General features: G+C 40.1%; 1 long non-coding RNA gene across 1 annotated transcript; it reads right to left on the bottom strand.

Annotated features, from left to right (window-relative positions):
• Positions 1-260: 260 nt before the first annotated feature.
• LOC139125278 (uncharacterized) lies at positions 261-1,203 on the bottom strand. The gene is made up of 2 exons (XR_011550181.1): positions 975-1,203; positions 261-599 (listed from the first exon to the last, which is right to left on the bottom strand). It is a non-coding gene; the product is annotated as an uncharacterized lncRNA (long non-coding RNA).
• Between the last annotated feature and the right edge of the window lie 21,444 nt (positions 1,204-22,647).

Genomic DNA, 22,647 nt, shown 5'->3' with positions numbered 1-22,647 from the left:
GGAAATTACAGTGCTCAATGCAAAACGCAGAGCGTTATAAATAAATAAACAGATTACTTCAAGTACAAAGTAATGAAATCATATATATATATATATATATATATATATATATATATATATATATATATATATATATATATATATATATATATATATATATATGTAACCCAGGTAGCTAACTGTCAGTCAACTAAACCTGGACCCAAGTTCATATTATCCCATCAACAACAAAGGAAAGAATGATTATCGTACAATTTGAGTTGCAGTTTATGTTGAGGTTTATTTCAATACACACTAATGATGATAAAAAAATCTACAATGATTAGCCGGCAATACTGTTTAAACAGACAGAAACTCTAGACACCCCCCTATCCAAGTTCGTATCAATTACAGTGTTCACTCAATAGGCACTCTCCAGAATTGTTCAGGGTTCAGAGTCCACGTCGATCCTGTTGCTACGGTTACAAATTCCGTGTCGTAACCTCTTCCAGTTCGGGTGGGAAACTGATTCACACAAAACGTCCTCCAGACAGTTCTCCTTTGGGATTAACTCATTAGCAGTCCAAACGCTTCCGTCAATGGGTTGGTATGTCGGGAAACTAGAAGTTCATAAGCCATGCAAAAAGAGAAGAGGCACTTACAAGTTACATAAGCTCTTTGAGTCAGTAGATCGTGATATCAGCTGGATCTTAATCCATGGCATGGCAATGCCATTCTAGTCACTTTATGTCAAGGTGAACAAGTTCATTTTCTGTGGAACTATTGGTATTCAAAAATCAAAACAAAAAGTACAAAGCTACTAAACAAATCAATCTAATACTGTGGAAGCTTGAGATTCAGAATGGCTCACAGTCCAATCGGGAAAGCACATGGCCCCTCCAATTTGCCTCACAATGGGTGTGGTCTCAAACTTCAAAAAATACATCATGAAAACACGTTACAAATTCCGTATTGCAACAAATGTGAAAACCTACCTAGAAGTTCATAAGCCATGCAAAAAGACCAACCACGTCGTCTTGGTTACTGGCAAGAAGAACTAATTCCCTTAGACCGAGTCTCTGCCCGCACAACCACACCACTCCACGCAGTATCTGTCTGCTCGCAGTGCATTGTGGAGATAACGGCAATCAAGGAATTCCATCTGATTACTTAACTGTCAGATGGGATGGAAGATCAAATCACGTGACTTACTTCGTAACCGGGGTTACAATATATTAAAAAATATATACATTTTGATACAGACGTGTGTTTATTTCCAGGAAATGAAATCCCTTTGACATTTCCAATTTTATGTAACACTAATGTTTTCGTATACTCTACAGTAATTTAATCTTCATTCTTGGAAGAACATTCATTAAAGATTATTTAATCAGAATTTTGACTAAAACTGCCATTTTTGTAAGGTATTTTGAACTGGCATTCTTGACATTGTCATTGATATCATTCATTTCAAATAAAACAAGGCAGTATTGCTGAAGGCAATGAGTACTTGGGCCGTGATAGAGTAATTTTGAGGACAATATATACTACTATTCAAATATGGTCTTGAATTTCCTCCTGTCAATGAGGCATTGATTAACTGGTTATTAAACGAAGCAATGGCATGACAACGGCAAAATATGTCTAGCAACTTTTGTGGAGTTTGAGGCAGGGGTTCTTTATTTATAGCGGGAATTGCTTAAACTCCTTAAATATTCAAATTACAGCAAATTTCTTTTGTTCTCGATGGTAGATGTCTAATATTTAGATGGGCATATTTAGATTTCTACCCTATAGTTATCCCTATATACCAAAAATCGGACATCCAGCTCTATTGGCTTGCTCAGAATTAGATATGCGCATAATTAATGAGGTACAATATGTGGCGTCATAAGGTGTCCCATCATACCATTTATGAAGGGTGTAGCACTTGTGGTTACTGAGTTGTGGACAAATATATATATTTGAGGTCAAAGGTCATCGAGGTCACGTGACATTTTGTCAAAATAATTGTATTGCTAAGTTATTCCTATATACCAAAAATCAGACCTCTAGCTCTATTGGCGCGCTCAAAATTATACATGCGCATAATTAATGAGGTACAATATGTGGTGTCATAAGGTGTCTTATCATACCAAATATGAAGGATGTAGCACTTGTGGTTACTGAGTTGTGGACAAATATATATATTTGAGGTCAAAGGTCATTGAGGTCACGTCACATTTTGTCAAAATAATTGTATTGCTAAGTTATTCCTATATACCAAAAATCAGACCTCTAGCTCTATTGGCTCGCTCAAAATAAGATATGCACATAATTAATGAGGTACAATATATGGTGTCATAAGGTGTCCTTTCATACCAATATGAAGGGTGTAGCACTTGTGGTTACTGAGTTGTGGACAAATATGTATATTTGAGGTCAAAGGTCATTGAGGTCACGTGAAGTTTTGTCAAACAAATTATATTGTTAACTTATCCCTATATACCAGAAATCAGACCTCTTGCTCTATTGGCTCGCTCATAATTAGATATGCACATAATTAATGGAGTACAATATGTGGCATCATAAGGTGTCCCATCATACCAAATATGAAAGGTTTAGCACTTGTGGTTACTGAGTCATGGACAATAATGTATATTTGAGGTCAAAGGTCACCAAGGTCACATGATATTTTGTCAAAATGTCTGAGATATCTGCGTGAACCGATGGACTCACTGATGCACTCACTGACGAATATGAGCCAATCTATAAGCCCCCTAGACTTTATCCGTGGGGACAAAAAAACTGTGTCACTGCATCCTTTAGGCAATATGAATACGATGAGAAACTAAATTTTTATTTTTCTTGGCATCATACATGCGAGTCTATGGAGAACTGCCTTATACATGGGAGTCTATGGAGGTGTAAACTAAAAAGTCCTCTAACACGGCTAAATTTGATAGCATTGTGAAACAAATCGACGTGCATCGTATCTGTATGGGGTTGGGTACTGTAGGCGTGAACGGACGGACGGACGCACGGACATGACCAAACCTATAAGTCCCCTCGGACTTCGTCCGTGGTGATTAAAAACAACGCAACAGTTATTACAGCTACACCGGCGGTAGGTTCATATCCAGAGCCCCGTACGGTCTGCCGCCGTCGCTTGAAAACAATCTCATGCACCCGGCCATATGGGCAGCTGGCCGGATCACAGTCGCTCGAGAGCTATTCAGCTCTGGGACTATTCGCCCCATAGACGAGTATACAGAAGCGAGGTATTTCTCGCTTCTGTATACTCGTCTATATGGGGCGAATAGTCCCAGAGCTGAATAGCTCTCGAGCGACTGTGGCCGGATGCATGACTTCCCGGAGAAGGCGAGCTGTCACGTTCACGCTCAGGATTATTTGTCGATCAAATTTCAGTAAATTTACCTTACCTAGATGAAATTTTGTCTATAGGCTGAAATTTTGCCTAAGTTTGACAAAATTACATCGATTTTTCAGGTTCATATGCGACATTTTTGAGTTTTGAGTGCAGACAGAAATAAGTTTTGAGGCAACATGGCTGCGACCCCATGTTGACCCTAGCCCTGCGTACGATGCTATGTGCTACAGCTAACACACTGTCACACAGCATCGTACGCAGGGCCAGCGAGAGAGTTGCCGACATCGACGGTTATTTACGAGAAGTGAATAAAAGACTGTCATTTTGGAAGCGATCGAGTAGCTGAGGTAGGCTGGATACGACTTGGGCCCAAGAACGCTGAATTTCGGCAGTAATTTGGCTTTTTACGTCAAGTCCCAAAATGGATTTGAAGTCACCGACCCAACGTACGGGTCTTTGCAGGGCTGTGGTGAGCGGGGCGGTTAGCTGTAGCGGAACACACGGCATCGTACGCAGGGCTAGTTGACCCCCAAGTGAAAATGTGTTCGCGATCAAATCTTCCTATATTTTTTCAGAATTTTCAACAAAATCATTGCTTCTTACATCTTTTGTAAAATATAAAATACTAAAATAAAACTGCGATGTGCCATGTCTCCAGATTTCTAAAATATCGTTCGTTGACCGTTCGACCCAAACTTGTGACGCAGTTGAAATTCAATACTGACCGCCAAATAAATGAGACGAGATCAGTCTAGACATCCTCCAAATTATCCAACCATTCGCATTGGAGTTCAGCTCGCTTAGAGTATCATAACATTTTTCGGCCATTTAGATCGACCCTAATATCTCCCATTTAGGAAATAAATACACAAGCTACCTCGACAAAACTTCGTGCACCATCCAAGACCAAACGCACTACAAATCTGTCTTGACGTCATCATCTCCTTACATGGTAATCGGCATACCGTATTTTTTAGCAAAGGGGACACAGAATACGTCGGAGTATTCAGTTTCAAAACGTATTACATTGTGTGATGTTGTCAAAAAAAGTCATGTTACTGCAGTGGTATAAATTACAAAACACAAAAGTTCAAATCAGTTTATTTTGGACTGGCTTTACCCAACACTTCATATTGTTTCTTATGCCAGATTTGACCACGTGCTTACTGGCGACCCCTTTTCATGCAAATTTTGTGTCAAATGATGTGTTCCCCTGGAAAAACAAACGTACGATTTCTAAATGAAGGAGGCGAAATTTGCCCTCAAGACTCGAAACCACCCCTTATGGGGTGTACCTAGCTATTTTTAACGAGCTTCTCGAATCTGCAGCTCTATTTCGAAATGATGGTCTGGTTTTCTCAGCTCAAGGATAAGTGTTCTCCATCGCTGTGGGCGTTACTATTCTCAACCGGGGGTACAGTTTCCAGTCGTAATGTTTTTCATTGTGTCCGGGATATAAAACCTTTCCTTTTCAAACTTTCTCTTTGATTAACACTAATCCACATCTTGTCAGTGATTAAACATGTTTCAAGTTTAAATGTTAAATTCTGGTCTCGAGCCCTCCTGTTCGACCAAACCGAAATTACCCCTCCCACTTTGGCTCGTCCAGTGGGTGTAGCAAGGGTCGTGCCATCGCCTAGTAAACGGAGGGTGCATTAATTGTTGCATTTCGATGCACATTTTGATTATATTCAGAAGATTTTGTGGCAAAAAACTCAGATAGAGAAGCATTTATATTCACATCTCACTTATTCAAGACTGGCTGAGAGCAGCACTTCCATTCAGTTAACATCATTACGCCATTTATTATGCCAAGAAAGATGAAGCCAATACATTTTGCCCTCCCTGGTCTCAGCCAGAAATGGTTATACCTTACAGTTTTTTCCCACGGAATGAAAACAAATGTACTTGGGCTGAGGCCAAGTACAATAAACAATTAATGTTTCATACATTTTCCGCATATATTTCTGAGCTATGACACCTAAATGCTGTCTATCTGTATGTATGTATGTTATGTATGTATGTATGTATGTATGTATGTATGTATGTATGTATGTATGTATGTATGTATATTTCTATTCTTGTCCTAACATTGTCAACTGAAAGCCAAGTGATAAAGTCAAAACACTGTATATTTCAGTCATCTAATTGTGTTTGATATGTTGAAACTTGACGCGTTGGCTTCTGCGCAATTTACAGAATCATTGGTAACCAAACAATGAATAACACGCTCGGCCTTAATTCAAGTAGCCAGTTTTGATCTGTTTGTAACTTCTAAAGCTTTAGTTTCGATGATCGTGTTTGGGATTGTTGCATTAAGATCTTCGTACGTCAGGAAAATACCTTCTTGAAGCAATGGTGTCAAATACTCAAGAATATTCTCGCTAGAATTTTATAAGGTTTGTCAGACTAACCGTTCGCTTATTTGTACTGCGGCAGATATGTGTTACAGAAATGATGTAATTTTCGTTTTTAATTTCCATCTGTCAGCGGCAGGGAAGATAAACTTTTGTCAACCATTCAGGCGGGAATTTAGCTTGGTCGTTTATATCACTGAATTATTGGCCAAGATAAATATACCTTAGCTTGTGAGTTCGAAACCCTGCGTGAAATTTCTGAATTCGTTACTTTTCAGAGGAGCAGCTTGTCGTTCATTTTCACTATGGCGGATATTAAAGTGACTTAGTTCCTATGAGTCGTCTGTTGGCGGGAAAGAATTTTTAAAAAAGTTGGTCGATCATTTCATGTGTTTACTTGAATTTGCTGATCGATGGAACTTATCTCTCAAACACAACACAAATTCAGCGCCACGACAGAAATTTGTACTTTTACAAGTCTCGGTCAATATGATACCACACTGTCTGTCCACAGACAACGTTGGCCCTTCTCACTCGCTTGCCACGCCAGAAAGAAGTTACACGTGTGTTGCTGCCAACAAGAAGGCGTTCCGTTAGGGTAATGACGTCATCGAAATTCCTCAAAGTTAACGCAATACTTGAAAGCATGCTAGTTCCTGTGCTGAAGGTCTGTACACCATCCGGTCGCCTAGCACTCGGCGTTGTAATTTAATATCGTAGATTGACTTCAGTGTGAAAGGGTATGATTGGCTCAGTGAAAGGGTAGCTAGCTGTCAATGAACACTGATCGAGGCTATAACTGAGGTCACGCTGACTGCGTGGACGGTCTTCGGGTCAAGCAGATAAACAAGACGCGACTTGTTTACATTAGGGACTGGACGTAAATTAGCAGGGGAAACATGACTAAAACTTCTCATTGTCTACTGGAACACATAGTACATTTTGTAAAACTGGATTTGATATGAGTGCAATGAGCACATGTATTGGTATTTTCAGTTCTCTGACTACAGAGATCTATCGGAAATATAATAAATTCTGTGAATAATGGGATCATGCACACACATGTAGTTCTATATCTGTACCAGGAACACATTTTCAACATACTTTCCCATATTTCCTCCCCATGTAGACATTGAACTGCTCAATACATTGTATATGACCAAATAATATTGTTGCGGAGATCAGTGTCACATTTCGTTTTCAGTGTTCCCTCAATTGTCATTGTGATACATTCCAAAATTGTGAATTTCACTGATATTTCGATAAATGTTAAATTATAATTCCTAAGAAGAAATAGCAGGCACATGTGCACTTATATAAAAGAAAACATTTGAAAATCATTGTTTATTACAATCACTCTTAATGGAGTGTAAGTGCGTTCTATCCCATTATGAGCCCATTTGGGCATTCATTATTGGAATTATTGGACAGCCTGTTGAATCATAACATTCCACATCTGCAGTTCAAAGCCAAAGTGAAAGGGTACATATTAACTGCCTACTTTACATGATATATACCATTGACTTGGGGTAGCAGTCTAAGCCCTACGAGAATGGTAAGAGTATTCAGCTATTGGCTGCTTTGATTGCCTCCATCAACGGCATACTCATAACACACAGGTGCAACCACAGTCGCAACGCGAAGGCTAGTCTGGCAGAGACCCTGCGATTCGCGTTCTTCCCTATTGGAACACGCGCGCGCCCTTCAGAGACGCGACGCGAATCCCAGGGTCTGGACGTTCTTGCAAGCGACCGGTCGGATTTCTGCCTGATCCGGGTACTTTATAGAACTCCACACATCCGTTAATCAAAACAAAAATGACAGGTAGCATAGCCAAATAAAATTAAAAATGAAAAATAAAAACATACCGCGTATATAGGTCTACCAGCTACTAGTATATATTCTCTCCGCCCAGTTAGATAGTTTTTTCTTTTGACGTCACTACCCTTATGAATATTCATATACTTGCAAGAACTGACAGTCGCTGTGTCTGGCAGCGCGTGCTCACAGCTGCACAGCCTTCGAATGCAGGCCCATCGCGGCGCGCACAAACAAGGCACAGCGACTGTGGAGAGTCTACGCGAAGGCCTATGCACCCAGTAGAGAGCTCTTCTGGGTAAGTAGCCTTCGCGTAGCAACAGTGGTACACATAATCCTCCTAGCGTAGGGCAATATTGCCGTTGTACCACAATATTTGGACTAGTGTTTAGGTAGGATGTCAACTTGATCAAACCCTAAAAACTAAAAGCTTAAACTCGAAAGAGGCAAAACCTTCAGCTTCGGAACTGCAGCTACATAAAGCAATATATGATACCACGGTACTACCAAAAGAGTGCAGTAGCTCCTATCTTTGCATGGCAGGGCTGTGTGCTACCAGCGTTATACAGCCTGTGGTAGCAGCCGTATGCTATAACGCCGGTAACACACAGCCCTGCCATGCAGAGCTTGGTAGCTCAACGGTGATACTGATATGCTCCTGTTTGGGAAAACAACACCGAGACTTGCGAGTTTGCAATATCAACATCCTTCTGATCCTTAATATATTTTTTCATAATCCAATCATTTAAACATACAGACCTTTATATCCTGAAAATAATAGGCTAAAATCTACAGTGTACGTCCAGAGATCTTCTTTGTACAGCGCGACACTTGTAATAAACTTGAATGCGTTGAAGTTATTTGAATATTTTAGAATGATGTTCACAGTCACAATTGGAAGTAGTGACAATTTAGTCCAGTTGTAAGTGAAACATATCTGTGAAAATAATCATTAAATTAAGTACTTTCAATACTCCATGGTTTACAACATACCGGTACATGATTCGGCACTGAGCAGAGGACTGCACTTCAATATTGGAAATATATATGAGTTCACATGGTGGTGTAACCTTACATCCTGTTCAGAAATGGCTAATATTATGATACTTTGAAAAAAGTTATTTTTGTCAACCTTTTACAGTACCATCTTGTCAATGCACCAAATATAAAAATATTCATCGCCACCATTTTAATACTTCAACAGTGCAATGGTCCTGCTGCTTTACACTTGAATTAAAAGAATCTGTACTAGATATGTACCAAGTTAAAGGGAAAAAGTTGCTCATTTTTGACATAATTTTGCCATTTCAATTTCTTTTGATAGATTATTCTCACTGAAACATGCTCACTCTCTGGTTATTGCAATTCAATTCTCACTTTTTATAAGACACAGTAACATGTGAAATTTACTATGTTACAATTTTTGGTACATACCTTAAATTAAATTATTAAGTTGAGTTGAGTTGATCTGTGCCAGCCAGAGATTGAAATGTAGCCTATTTCAGTGAGCAGCAGAAAAGCATATATTCAACAGAAATTGAAATGACCAAAATTTTGTCAAAAATGAGTGACTTCGTCCCTTTAATGGCTAATTAAAATGGCTAAATTCAATGTTTGCTGTTTTGTTACTTTTTATTTTTGCCTGTCAGTCACTGTAATTTGAAACAATGGTGTATGGACAAGATGTTGGTTTTGTTGTTTACTTTGCAGTTCAGAGTTACATAAATTCATAAGGTTTCAGAATTTTTCAGTATTAGATGCTGTATTGTAGCATGATATGCTCAGTTATGATTCAGTTTGTCAGACTAGACTGATGACACTTGAGCAGTGGTGTCATTTTTGTGTCAAGTGAAGTCTTAAACTGTTTTTTGTGTGGTTTGTTCCACAATTACAAGTGTGCTGACAACATTGAAAATTGAGCGTTTTATCAAACTTGTGCAGAAAATCAAACAATGAATTAATTTAATCATAGAGTTTATCCTATGGTGTTACCCAGAACAATCCACCCATACCACACTGGAAATAAGAATACAAGTGCTCCTTTATCTGGTGATTGGTTTACTAGGTTTAAACAGTGTAAGAGTTATCATCACAATCAAAATTCATATTGTGTAGGCAGAGAAATCAGGGGTTTCCCTTTTCTTAAAAATACTGAAAAATCTGTACCATAGAATTATCCTGATTTTTGTCTACAAGATTAGTTACCCATGCTGGTCAAATTTGACTGACATCGAGTCATTGAAAGTATTTTTAGGTAAGGCTGACATCCATATCTAGACTTGTTCTTGTCACAAGCAGAAGCAAATAAAAAAATTGCAGGCATCCCTTGCTGGTGTCCATCTATATTGCCCTGTGTTGTAAATCCTCACCTCAATTTTTGAATGTTGAAGATTTCATCGATTTGTAATTTTAAACTGGGGGAGGGTCACACATTTTTCAGCCTTGCTTTGGGGGAGGGTCATAAATTTTTGGACTAAATTTTGGGGGATGGTCATGCTTTTTTGGCCACTCTCTTGCGAAATCCCCCCGACCCTCCCCCCTGCTAATTTACGTCCAGTCCCTTATTAAGATAGACCCGCTCTAAATCACATGTGTTGTCATTGTGTCAAGGGAGTCAAATCCAATTGAACTCAACTCTAATATAGTCTTTCATATTGTACTGCAACACGAAAGTTATGCTAATTGAGTTTCTTGTCAGTGAGATGAATCAACGCTGGTGGCGCTAGTTTCAGTGGAATATGACATTTATAAAACATTCCTTGCACACGAGATAAGCTGTCTGTTCAATTAAACAATTTTTCTTCACAAAAGTCAAAGTAATGAAATTGAATGCCTATTTGTTTCTAAATTTCAGAATTGCGTTGTATATAAAATTTATATTAAACATATATAATTTGTTTCCATTCTTTTCAAAATACATTTCTATCTATTTCTGTCAATTTTAACCTGGCTTCACAAAAAATCCGAGATCATAAAATATCTTCAGCCGACCACACAACCACCAATAACTTTAAAATTGAATAATAGGATCGTGAACGGCCTTTAGTACACACTAAGTTATAAAAACTGCGACAGGGGAAATATTTCGAAGAGGGCGTTTCCATATGATGATGGGTATTGCGTCATCATCTTGCCGTAGAAATAAATCTGATTCGTTAATATTGACCTAAACTCTTGACGTGTCTATAAATGAAGACTTGTACAAATCACACAATTGATTCTGTTTCCTAAAAGTTCCTTCACTAGTCTTGTTCCAGATTAAGTTATTTTGCTGACACTCAAGTTATAACACTTAAATGATCTAGTAAAGATCATAATCAATAAGGCTCTTCAGGGGCTTTTCTGGGACTTTGGCTGACATGAAAACCACCTGTGTCCGACAAACAACGTTCATTTTACACATAGAATACGTAGTTCACTGGTTTAAAGATTCATATTACTAATATTTAAGCAATAATGGACGCAAGCCAACTTTGCAAGACGTAATGTACAAGACGACGTCGAACACATCGTGGAGGCCACAGGCAAAGTTTGCTTGACTCCATTATTGGCCGGGAGTGGTACATTATTACTTAGATTTATACATCGCATTTTTGTGGATGTAGAATACATCTTTGGGCCGCAATGCAGGACAATGGCGTACATTATCTGTAATAATCTAAAGGTGTGACAACACCCCAAAATTCACTGGTATTGACAAAAGTATAATATAATATGTCATAATACTCACGCTCTTTAATTAGGTCATGTACTTTACGTTTTTGTTACTTAAGTAATATTTACTTTTTTGCTAAAAATTAGGAAAAAAACACAACAGAAACAATTTGTAGTTATTGGCGAAGGTCTGCACATTCCTACAAATGACATTTTGTGCAAATCACACAGTTAAATGGATTTCCTGAACGTTATTTTCCCGGTGTTGCTTCAAAGATTATTTATATTACTGTACACTCAAGTTATAATACCGTAGCGATACATTTGAAGAACACAATCAATAAGGGTTTTATGGACTTTTTCAGGGAGATTTACAACCATCAATGTCCGACACGAATAATATACTTAATTCGCCGGCTTGAAGATTCATCTTGCTAATATTTGGGCAAAATTCCATGCTTTCTCCTCAAGGTAGGCCATGTACTTTCAGTTATTTTAATAGGTAATATCACACTAGGTCTGAGCCCATAAGCTTGCACAGCTGTGTTTCTTCAATAAAGTGACAGTTCACTGTTCGTATTAGATGGAATTTGGATACAGACATTTTTTTAGATATTCCTTTTCGTCACGGTGTTGATAGCCTTGTACTAGCCAGCGTCCAGCAAGCTCGCTAAGCTGACGCCGACTACATCGCGCTGCAGCGCAATTTGTGCTATGTCGCCAACGGTGATCCTAGTGCAGTTATCGATGCGAAATGAACCGGACGTAGACGTAGAGTGTGAAGCAGGGTATCACAAAGAGTGAATCCGAAACCAGTTTTAAAATACTCTTCAATTTATTCAACTTTTACAGGGATTTACCTGTGAATCGATGCGATACGACTATTTTACCAATTCAGACAATGACATGATTTTTCAAAAAGATTTTAACATTAACAGTTTAGAAGGCTGTAGTGTTTTCGGTCGAAATTTGCTCGATCAAAAGCTGTTGTATCAATCTCGCGAATGGTTTCTGCGATTTTTTCGTTTGGGCCTTTGATCGTTTTCAATGATACGTTTAAGACTAGTGACTAATGTCCTGTGGGTGCTGTACCGGTAGACGGTTTTGAGACGTTATTCTGATTGTCACATGATCACGTTTATGTAATTTGCAGAAAATTCGTGATTTAAGAAAGGCTCGATACATGTCATTCATATTCAATATGCCCAGGAATATGCTTGAGAATATTAAGGGTATGTTGGTGGGCACTTCAAAGGATATGGGGACTTAAAGGAGTACTAAAAACAAAAATGTCTCTGATTGGTATAAAATGCTAAGGGTTAGTAATATAAGCTACAATGTTTGGCTAATTTTAGGTGGTTGTGTTTTGTTTACCCTCTGCAGTTTTTGTTCTACTCCCTGAAGCATGATGAAAAGTCCAGTACAGCAAGGACTGTTATTGTTTAAAAGTGAATTCAAGTCCGGACTAGAATTCACTTGTCATCAATTGGATGATTAAGCTCTTTACACTTTCATATACAGAGTATTTGCTGAACAGAATTTGGTTATTGTGGCATGCTGTTAGGAACAGAAGAATAAACTGTAGTCGATACACAGAACAAAACATGCTGGGTTGGCCAAAATGTAAATCTAATGTCCCTTTTTATACAAATTTAGTAATTGTGATAAGTTTTCCTGACAGGTTAGAGAAGTCATCCTGTTTCCAAACCTTTTATATGTGATTGCAAATGGGACAATATCAGTAATATCCTGTTCATTTATAGTTTGGCTTGATATTTTACTGAGAGCACTATTATTGTTTATCGAGAAACTTATTGCAGCCTAACAACACTTAAATATATATGTGGCCAGGTGTTACATGCATTGAATAAATTTATGGTTAGAATTTCTTTTATTCATTTGTTTAAGCATGCATTTTCATAGTTCAGTCTATGAAAACTCTATACATTACACTCAATGGGAACTGCCATAACGCCCTCTTGTGTCAGACAGTGTAAGGGAAATTCCCCGAGTTTGACCTTTGACACGGCAACTCACATGGACTTGATCTATCTTTGACATAGGTAAGCGCGCTCTCTTTAAACGTTTGTTTATCAGCTTATAACCTAGCCACCCGTTATCAAAACATGCATCAAAGTGTTACTTGAGATCTATAGTCAACTTTTATTGTGTTTATCGAGAAGATTTATTAGGATTGAGTAGTTATTTTGAAGTTTAAAACGTGTTGTACTCTTTGACACGGCAACCCACATGGACTTGATCTATCTTTGACATAGGGAAATAAAGACACCGTGGCCGCTTCGGCGGTTGAGCGCACCAAACGAATTCTATCGGCGTGTGTGTGTCTGTGTCCACTCTTCCCGCGGGAGGCGTGAGGGCCCTAGTTTACGCCCGTCCCACATGAATGTTCGATCTAGCGCCACATTGGTGACCCCGACGTGATTGGTGCTGCCGTACGGTGTCTGATATAGAGACTGAGGACCGGAGGACAGTTTGCCTTTAGAAATCGTTCAGCAGGGCTGTATCCGGCGAACTTTTGATGGGAGTGCGAGTGTGTTTGTCATCGATTAGGAGTGTGTTTTACCAAGCAACTCAGCGACCAAACCATAGGGAGGACTATGAGTATTGCCACTGGTGTCTACGCGAGACGGACATTTGCATCGATCAGCTGATCGCGTATAGTGTACAGCCAGTGAGCCAGGGAATAGAGACAGTAAGCGCCAGTGTACAGCCGTTGAACATTACTACCAGTGCACTGTTTGAAAGCCAGACATTGTAAAATAATTTTTGTAAAGCGGTGACAGCTTCATACTTTCGAATTTTAGTTTTTTTGCAAATTTTGAACAGTTTGAAGGAACAAGAGTAATGTTACTATTTTTAGAATAGAACCACCCAGCGTCTTTTCAGTATTGACATTTGGTGGTGCACAGTGCTTATTTTAGTATATTTACAGTGTACAACAGTGAAGTTTACAGGACAACTGTGGACTTGAACAAACAAGCCATTTTTGTATGACACAGTTTGAAATACTGGTTTTACTTAGCATACTGTGAGAATATTTAGCAACAGACAAGGTGTACAAAGTGTTGCTTAATTGGGTCAGTGATCACATTTCAGGGAGAGTACAGTTACATCTTAGCAACACTGTGCTGTAACATAGTATTCATATCAAAGGGGTATTCAGTGTAATGTTCTATTATTGAACATACACAGTGTGTGATACCGATGTATAAGTTTTTTTCGTGTACTCACAGGTATTATTTTACAGCTACAGCACATGTTTACCTCTGTGTATTTGGAGACATTGTACAGTGTTTGCTCCTAGTATTTTATAATATTAGTATTACTGTGTAGAAAAGTTTTTTTTTTCTTTTTCTTGCACACTGTAAGGTTTTATATCCTACTATATTGTGTATCTATCTTTGTATCAGTTTTGCATCATGGCACACAGTCTAGTGCCCGGTGGTGGGGTGAACCCATCACTTCAAATTGTGTAGAAGATGGGGTGCCTATGCAAACCACTAAGTCAGATCACCAGTGTGTCCACCCCAGCGATGAATCCTAATGTACGTCATCCGCCTACGGGCAAAACAAATTATAGTATGACACCAGCAACTGGTAGATCACATGCTGCACATCAACCACAAAACAAAATGTTACATTATGATCATAGTTTATGTACTGTGTTGAACGAGCAGGGACAACCGCTTACTTCTACTCCCAACACAGCTAACACACAACAAGCAACCCGCAGGGTTTCCAGTCAGCAAACAACAGTCTTACATCAACCCAACCAACAGGTACACCCTGTGAGCAGTGATGGTGGCAGTCTGTTGAATAGCCCAGCTGTTGTTCCAAACCCAGCACCACAAGCAGTGCAGACTGCTGCGGGTACCACCTCAGGCAACAACGTGATGCAATCACATCAAAACACAGTAAATCAGTACACACCAGTACAAAGCCAGGTGTATCAGCTAGCCCACATACAATTGTAAACAGTACCCTGTATCGTTCAGTCCCACAGCAACATGCAGGTAATGCCTCGTCTAACTACAACAGACCACCAGTTAGGGCAACAGATGTACAATACCTCATCCATACCTGCTGGCACCCAGTTTAACCTGTATACATTGTCAAGTGGACAGATGTGTAATAACTCTGCCATGCCTGTTAGCGCACCGTTTGGCCACTATGCATTTCCAACTGGACAGACCCCTGTGGTACAAGGGTATCCAACTCCCACAATGCAACCTGGGCAGGGTATGGCAAACCAGGCAAACCAGTCTGCACAACAATGGCAGCCCACTACACCTATATCCAACCAGCAGTTTAACATGGTGTCCGGTGGCTGCGAAATGTACCCATATTCAGTGGAATTCAGGATGGTAAGCTTCTGATTGAGGACTGGATACGTGATATGCAGTACTTGCTACAAGCAGGCGGGATGCCATTGGGTTTGCAGTTTCCGACAATTGTCAGGCATTTCAGTGGTGAAGCAAGGAAATTGGTGTTAAATTTGCCTGTTCATGAGCAGTTACCAGAAAGGGCATTTGAAGAGCTGTGAGCCGAGTACGGTGATTTTCAGATGTCTCTTGATCCAATGGCTTCATTCTACGAGCGCTATCAGAGACAAAATGAACCAGCCCGTTCATATGCAATTGCCCTTGAGGACATTCTGCGCACCATAGAAGAACAACAAAATGGTGGAATACCTTTCCAGGACAGGGACTATAAGCTGACTCAGCAGTTTATGGCAGGATTACAGGATAGTGTAGTTTACCAACGCCTTGCACCATGAAACCTCGCGGTATGTGTTTCAAAGTGCTGAAGGAAGAGTTAAGGTATATGGCACGTGAAAATAAGAAGGTAGCAGAAATGCCGGACAAGTCAAGGAATAAAGCACAAAATCAGCCACAGCAAACGATGGGGTCCAGTCAGCCAAAGCAGGGCAATGAGCATAGAAACAAAGGTGATATAGAAACCACTGCAATTGCAGAGCTGACCGAGATGGTTAGGCAGATAGCAGCGAATCAGGAGGAGTATGGCAAGAGGATGATGACGGTGGAGCAAAAGATTGAACAAGGTGTGCCAAACAAGGATAGTGGTCGGAAGTCACAGGAAGCTAACCAAGGTTTGATCAACAAACGCTCCAGTCGTCGCGATGGTAAACCAGTCGTATGTTATCTGTGTGGGCAAGAAGGGCACTACGCCAGGGGATGTGCATCCACTCCCAAATCAGGTGGTGATACCACAACGACAGCGCCTCCTTTAAACGAATAAAGCTCATGGCAGGAGGGCAACCCATGGGCTACAACAATACGGACAGCCCTGATGATGTGCGTTTGAACACACCAGAGTCTAGACTTGTAGGGGACCAGACTAGTAAAGTGGGCAGCGAGATGTTGGATTCTCCACCTAATTTCTCAGCGCCACACCAGCAGTTAGTTGGCCCGACAAATGAGGACACTGTCCAGGTAAATGGTGTAACCTGCGTTGCACTAGTGGATACCGGATCCATGGTTACTACGGTTACTGAGACTTTTGTGCATCAGCACCCAGAGCTGCGTAGCCAAGAGTTTGAAGCCAGTGACATTGAAATTGAAGGACCAGGTGGATACAGTGTCCCCCACAGTGGTGTTGTTCGACTAGCAATTTCCTTTTTAGGACATACTTACCAAGGAGTGCCTGCATTTGTAGTGCCTGTGGATGACTATAGAAAGGATGTACCCTTACTTATAGGAACTAATTTGATAAGGGCATGTAGAGATGAAGAAAGAGAAAAATATGGTAGAAGCTACCTAATGAAGACAAAGAAGAAATCTGAAACGTGGTATGGTGCTTTTGCCAAGATCGGACGAAATGACTTTGGTGGTAAGAGAGGTAGAGTTGGATATGCAAAGTTCAAGGGTCGACGCCCTCGTACAGTTGGCCCAGGACGGGAGGTGCATATCGGTTGTCGTGTGTCAAGAGGACCAAATGGTGGAGATTACACTGCTTTAGTGGAAAGCCCACAAGACAGAGACCTGCCCAGTGGAATTCTGGTGGGAAGAACACTGTCAAATGTGCAGAGTGGCAGAGTCACAGTGCGACTTTGTAACATCTCCACCAGACCAGTAGTCCTCAGACCTAACACAATACTTGGTGAGGTGTTTGTTGGTGGAAGGGTTGTTGAGACACTGCAGATGGATCATAAACCAGCAGCGGAGACAGTTAAATCATCCCCTTCCAACAGAAGCAGACCAACAAGACGCCAAGTTGATGTTGATGGGAGACCAGTCGGTAGGAAAAGACGCCAGTCTACAAGCAAGCATGACCGTGTTAGATGCTACCACCAACGTTCATGTGTAGAGAAGCCGGACTACCCTCAGGTAGATCTCTCACAAGCTACGATTCAGAGTAAGGAGAAATTGCAGCAAGTTCAAGAATTACTCTATCACAACAAAGATGTCTTTTCCCAGCATTCCATGGACTATGGGCGGACATCGATAATCCAGCACGAGATTCCATTGATAGATGACAGGCCTGTACGATTGCCTCATCGTAAGATAATCCCTGCAAACTATCAAGAAGTCCGGCGGACTATTGAAGAGATGGCAGAAGCAGGAGTTATACAGCCTAGCCAGTCACCATATGCATCCCCTATTGTGGTTGTGCGCAAGAAAGATGGTTGTATGAGAATATGTGTTGACTATCGCCAGCTAAACTCTCGCACTGTACGAGACTCATTCCCTCTACCAAGGATTGAGGAGGCCCTTGAAGCGTTGGGCAACGCTAATTTTTTCTCATCACTAGACCTGACCTCAGGCTATTGGCAGGTTGAGATGGCGGAGAAAGATCGCCAAAAGACTGCTTTCACCACGCCAATGGGACTATATGAGTGTAACCGCATGCCCTTGGCCTCCAGAACGCACCGGCGACTTTTCAAAGGCTTATGATGTGTTTGTTTTGGTGATCAGAATTTTGAAAGTGTATTGATTTATTTGGATGATATTATTGTTTTCTCAAAGACTTTTGAGGAACACCTTGAGAGACTACAGATGGTATTTGAGCATCTTAGAAAACATGGCTCAAGTTGAGCCCCGGAAAGTGCCATTTGCTGAGAGAACGAGTTGGATACCCAGGCCATATTGTGAGCAGGATGGTATATTATTATTATTATTATTATTATTATATCTTTATTTCGGACTTGAGCGTCCATATAATAGTCAAATAAGGCAATAGTATGAAAATTCAGTTACAAAATTAAATTATGGTTGAAAAGATAGAAAAATTGATTATATCTACATACATAATCCAATGGGTTTCTTTTTAAACAGACATTTAAACATAGAGTAACTTATTCCAGTGTTTACCATCTCTGAGTTGAAGTACAATGATTTACATACATTTCGTACAATTGCATTGCTACTTTTCAAAAGTCTTTGTCTCAGGCTGTTAATCTGATTTCTCAGAAGAGCATCAAAGTTGCTTATTCTGTTAGATACAAACATTAGACTCGCGCTGCTCCGTTTCTCATAACCCAATAACAGTCGTGCAGCATTATTGTAAGCAACTTTCAATTTTCTCAAGACATTTGCATAATAGCTATTCCATATTGGTCCCCCATACAACTGATAACAATACGCTTTAAATAGAATGCATTTAACATGAAAAGTACACATGTGGAATTTTCTCATTAGCATATTCGCTACTACGTAAAAATATCTCGTCTGCCGCTCAATGTCATCATCATCTCTGAAATGGTCAGTTAACACGAACCCTAGATGTTTTTTCTTAACAACAAAGGTTAATTTAACCCCATTCAGATACACACATGGAATGCGCTGAATCTTACTGTGATTCGCAAACACGCACATACAGTTAGTCTTTTTACTGTGTGAAAATGATGTCATGAATATCACTATAATGAGTACAGAGATCTATTAACTTTTGTGTACTCTTTGACAGAAGGACTAATCAAGCAGATATCATCCGCGTACATTAAGTGATTAACAAAAATGCCACCAATATTACAGCCAGTATTCAAGTTTGATAAGAGAACACTCAAATTATCAATATAGATATTAAAGAGCTTTGGTGATAAAATACCACCTTGCTTTACACCGTTAGTGACAGTAAAACCCTCAGATAAACATGTACCCCAACGAATAATAATAGTTTGAGTTCGATACCATTTGACAAGAAATCTGACAAGGTAAATGGGAATTTTACGTTGAATTAATTTCTTGAAAAGCGTCCAATGGTTCACTCTGTCAAAAGCCTTAGAGGCGTCCATAAATGTAATAAATACATTACTACCATGTTGTCTATAATAATTGATAATTTCCTTCAAAATAAAGACGCACATATCAGTGGAATGTCCTGACTTAAAACCAAATTGGTTATCAGTCGTTCCCAGATAAGAATCAATGTGACGCAATAAAACAAGTTCAATTATTTTAGAAGCAATAGTGGAAAGTGCAACAGGACGATAATTGTTTTTATCTGTAATATCACTATTTTTGTCTTTGATAATTGTAACAAGGATAGTGTTAGAAAGTCGTCTAGGGCAAACTACATGGACAAGCATAGCTGTTAAGCACATACTTAGCAAAACAGAAACTTTCTGACTGGCAAATATAAAGTGCTCAGCGGCAAGATAATCTGAACCAGACGTTTTTCCAGTCTGTAGCCTACTAATTGCATCACTTATGTCACCTGGTAATACAGTGAAATTGTCTTGCAGTGAACAACTGTTCATAGCATCTAAAACAAATTCCTGATCCCTATTATTGTTTACAGAATTATAAATATCATGATAATGGTTACGCCACATTTCAACAATATTTGCATCACCTGTACATCCATTAACATTATTTAATTATTTAATTATTTATTATTGAAACCGATCCAGAGAAGATCAGCAAGGTGACAGATTGGAAGCGACCAACAAACCCAAAGGAAGTTCTCCAGTTCCTTGATTTTCTGGATATTACAGACGTTTCATCAAGGGTTATGCTGCCATAGCTGCTCCTCTGTACAGACTGACGACAGGAGACCCACGGAAAAAGATTGGGAAGAACATTCAGAAGTGTAAACCCCAACCGTTCCAATGGCTGAAGAGTGTGAGTCATCTTTCAATCTACTGAAGAAAAAGTTGACATCAGCACCTGTCCTTGGTTACCCGGACTTCAGTCTACCTTTCGTGCTACAGACAGATGCGTCCATAGATGGACTTGGTGCCAGTGCTAGCAACAGACTCAAGGCAAGCATGAACGTGTGATAGCCTATGCAAGCAGAGGATTGAACCCAGCTGAGACTAGATATCCAGCTAATAAGTTGAATTCTTGTGTCTGAAATGGGCAGTCACTGACACTGCATAAAAACCCTATAATACTTACTGTATTAACATGGATTATTGCCTGTATTTTAGCTGAAGAGTGCATATACAGATGAATACAGTCAAGAATAATTTTTTTTGTATTCAGCAGGCCTGTATTCATGTGGATTCATGCAGGCAACTCATTAATGTGAATTTATCTGAATTATTAGGTTTTCATGCAGTGTGAGAAGTTCAGGATTACCTCTATGGCAACCAGTTTACCGTTCTGACTGACAACAACCCACTCAAGTATGTGATGTCTACTTCTAAACTGGATGCGACACGACAGCGATGGTGTGTCAGAGTTGTCAGTCTTCAATTTGAGATAAAGTACAGGCCAGGTAAGAGCAAAACAAATGCGGACGCCCTGGCGTGGTAGGAGGCCAAGTCGACGGGAGAGAGCTCTTGAATGCAAAACCACCAACCTATTGCTGAAACAGTGGGATAGACTGCAGATAAGAGATGGATTGTTGTACAGGTGTTACTTGGATGAGCAAAAGATGGAGACAAAGCAATTAGTACTCCCACAGAGATTGATTGATGATGCTCTGCAAGCCCTGCATAACAACAATGGACATCTTGGATTTGATAGAACTCTGGATTAGTACGCGCCCGCTTCTATTGGCCAAGAATGCAGAGTTATGTTAAGTTCTGGTGTGAGACATGCAAGCAATGTGTTCTGAGGAAGTCGCCACCGACTGCAACCCGTGTACCATTGGTCAGCATTCGCACAACAAAACCACTTGAGCTAGTCTGCATTGACTACCTCACATTAGAGCCTTCGAAGGGTGGAGTGGACAATATACTAGTTGTGACGGACCATTTTACGAGGTACGCACAAGCATACCCCACAAAAGACCAGAAGGCAATCACTGTTGCTAAGATTTTATGGAAAGAGTTCATTTCCCACTATGGTTTCCCTAATAGGATCCATGCGGACTTTCGAGAGCCAAATTATAAAGGAGTTGAGCAGGTACAACTAAAAGCCGTACTACAAGCTACCATGCACAGGGCATGGCATGACTAGGAGATTTAACAAGAAGCTGCTGGACATGTTGGGAACCCTGGATCCATCTCAGAAAGCCAACTAGAAGAAGTACGTGAGTGCCATGACACATGCATATAACTGTACCAGGCATGAGTCGACAGGGACATCCCCATTCTACCTCATGTTCATGCGTCATCCACGTATGCCACAGGACCTTGCTTTTGGAGTCAATCTGGGTGACCAAGAGGGGGAAGTCGAGTATTCAGAGTACATTTCAGGTCTGCGTGACAGACTCCAGATCGCTTATGAGGAAGCCACAAAAAGAGCAGATGTATCAAGAGAGAAAACAAGCACACATATGACAAGAAAGCGAAGGAAGAAGATGTTCTACAGCCAGGAAACAGAGTTCTTGTTCAAGATAAGTGCCCAGTTCTTGGAAGGCATAAACTGAACAATAAGTGGGAACCTGTCCCCTTATGTAGTCATCAGTAAAAAACCAGATATTCCAGTCTATGTATTCAGTCACAGGACACTGAAAAACAGCGTGTTTTGCATAGAAACATGCTAAAGCCTTGCATGTTCTTGACACCAAATCCAGACCGTTTAGAAGAAAAGATTGACCGTTTAGAAGAAAAGATTGACAGGAAAGAGAGATATTGGGACCAATCATGTAAAACGGCAGATGAAGCTGTAGGAGACTATGGTTCTGATCGTTCAGATGATGACGAACTCATTCAGACACACATACTTAATTACACACCATTGAATGAGATACAGCCAATAGATGACAGAGTCCACCTTGGTCCAGCAGTAGACAATATGGGAGGATACCACGGTGAGATCACAGTTGCTGAAACTGTACCATTAGTAGCTGTGGAGACAAAACTAGAAAATCAAATGCAGTGTGGTACAGGACACTTCACTGAAGCAGTGCAGGACAACGTAGTAGATCCGGCACAAAATGAAACGATGGAAAAGGCAGAAGCAGAAGACTGCATTTCAAGAATACTGCCAGGAGAAGGAGAGTACACCCTTCAGTGCAGTAGTGAGACTCAGCATGAAGCATCACAGTCTGATCAAAGTGTAGTGATTACTTCACCAGAATCAAACTTAGCACAGA

The sequence above is a fragment of the Ptychodera flava genome, assembly GCF_041260155.1.
Source record: "Ptychodera flava strain L36383 chromosome 3 unlocalized genomic scaffold, AS_Pfla_20210202 Scaffold_25__1_contigs__length_14229661_pilon, whole genome shotgun sequence".
NCBI lineage: Eukaryota > Metazoa > Hemichordata > Enteropneusta > Ptychoderidae > Ptychodera > Ptychodera flava.
Note: the sequence above shows the minus strand (reverse complement) of the source record. Positions and strands in the feature narration are given on the sequence as shown.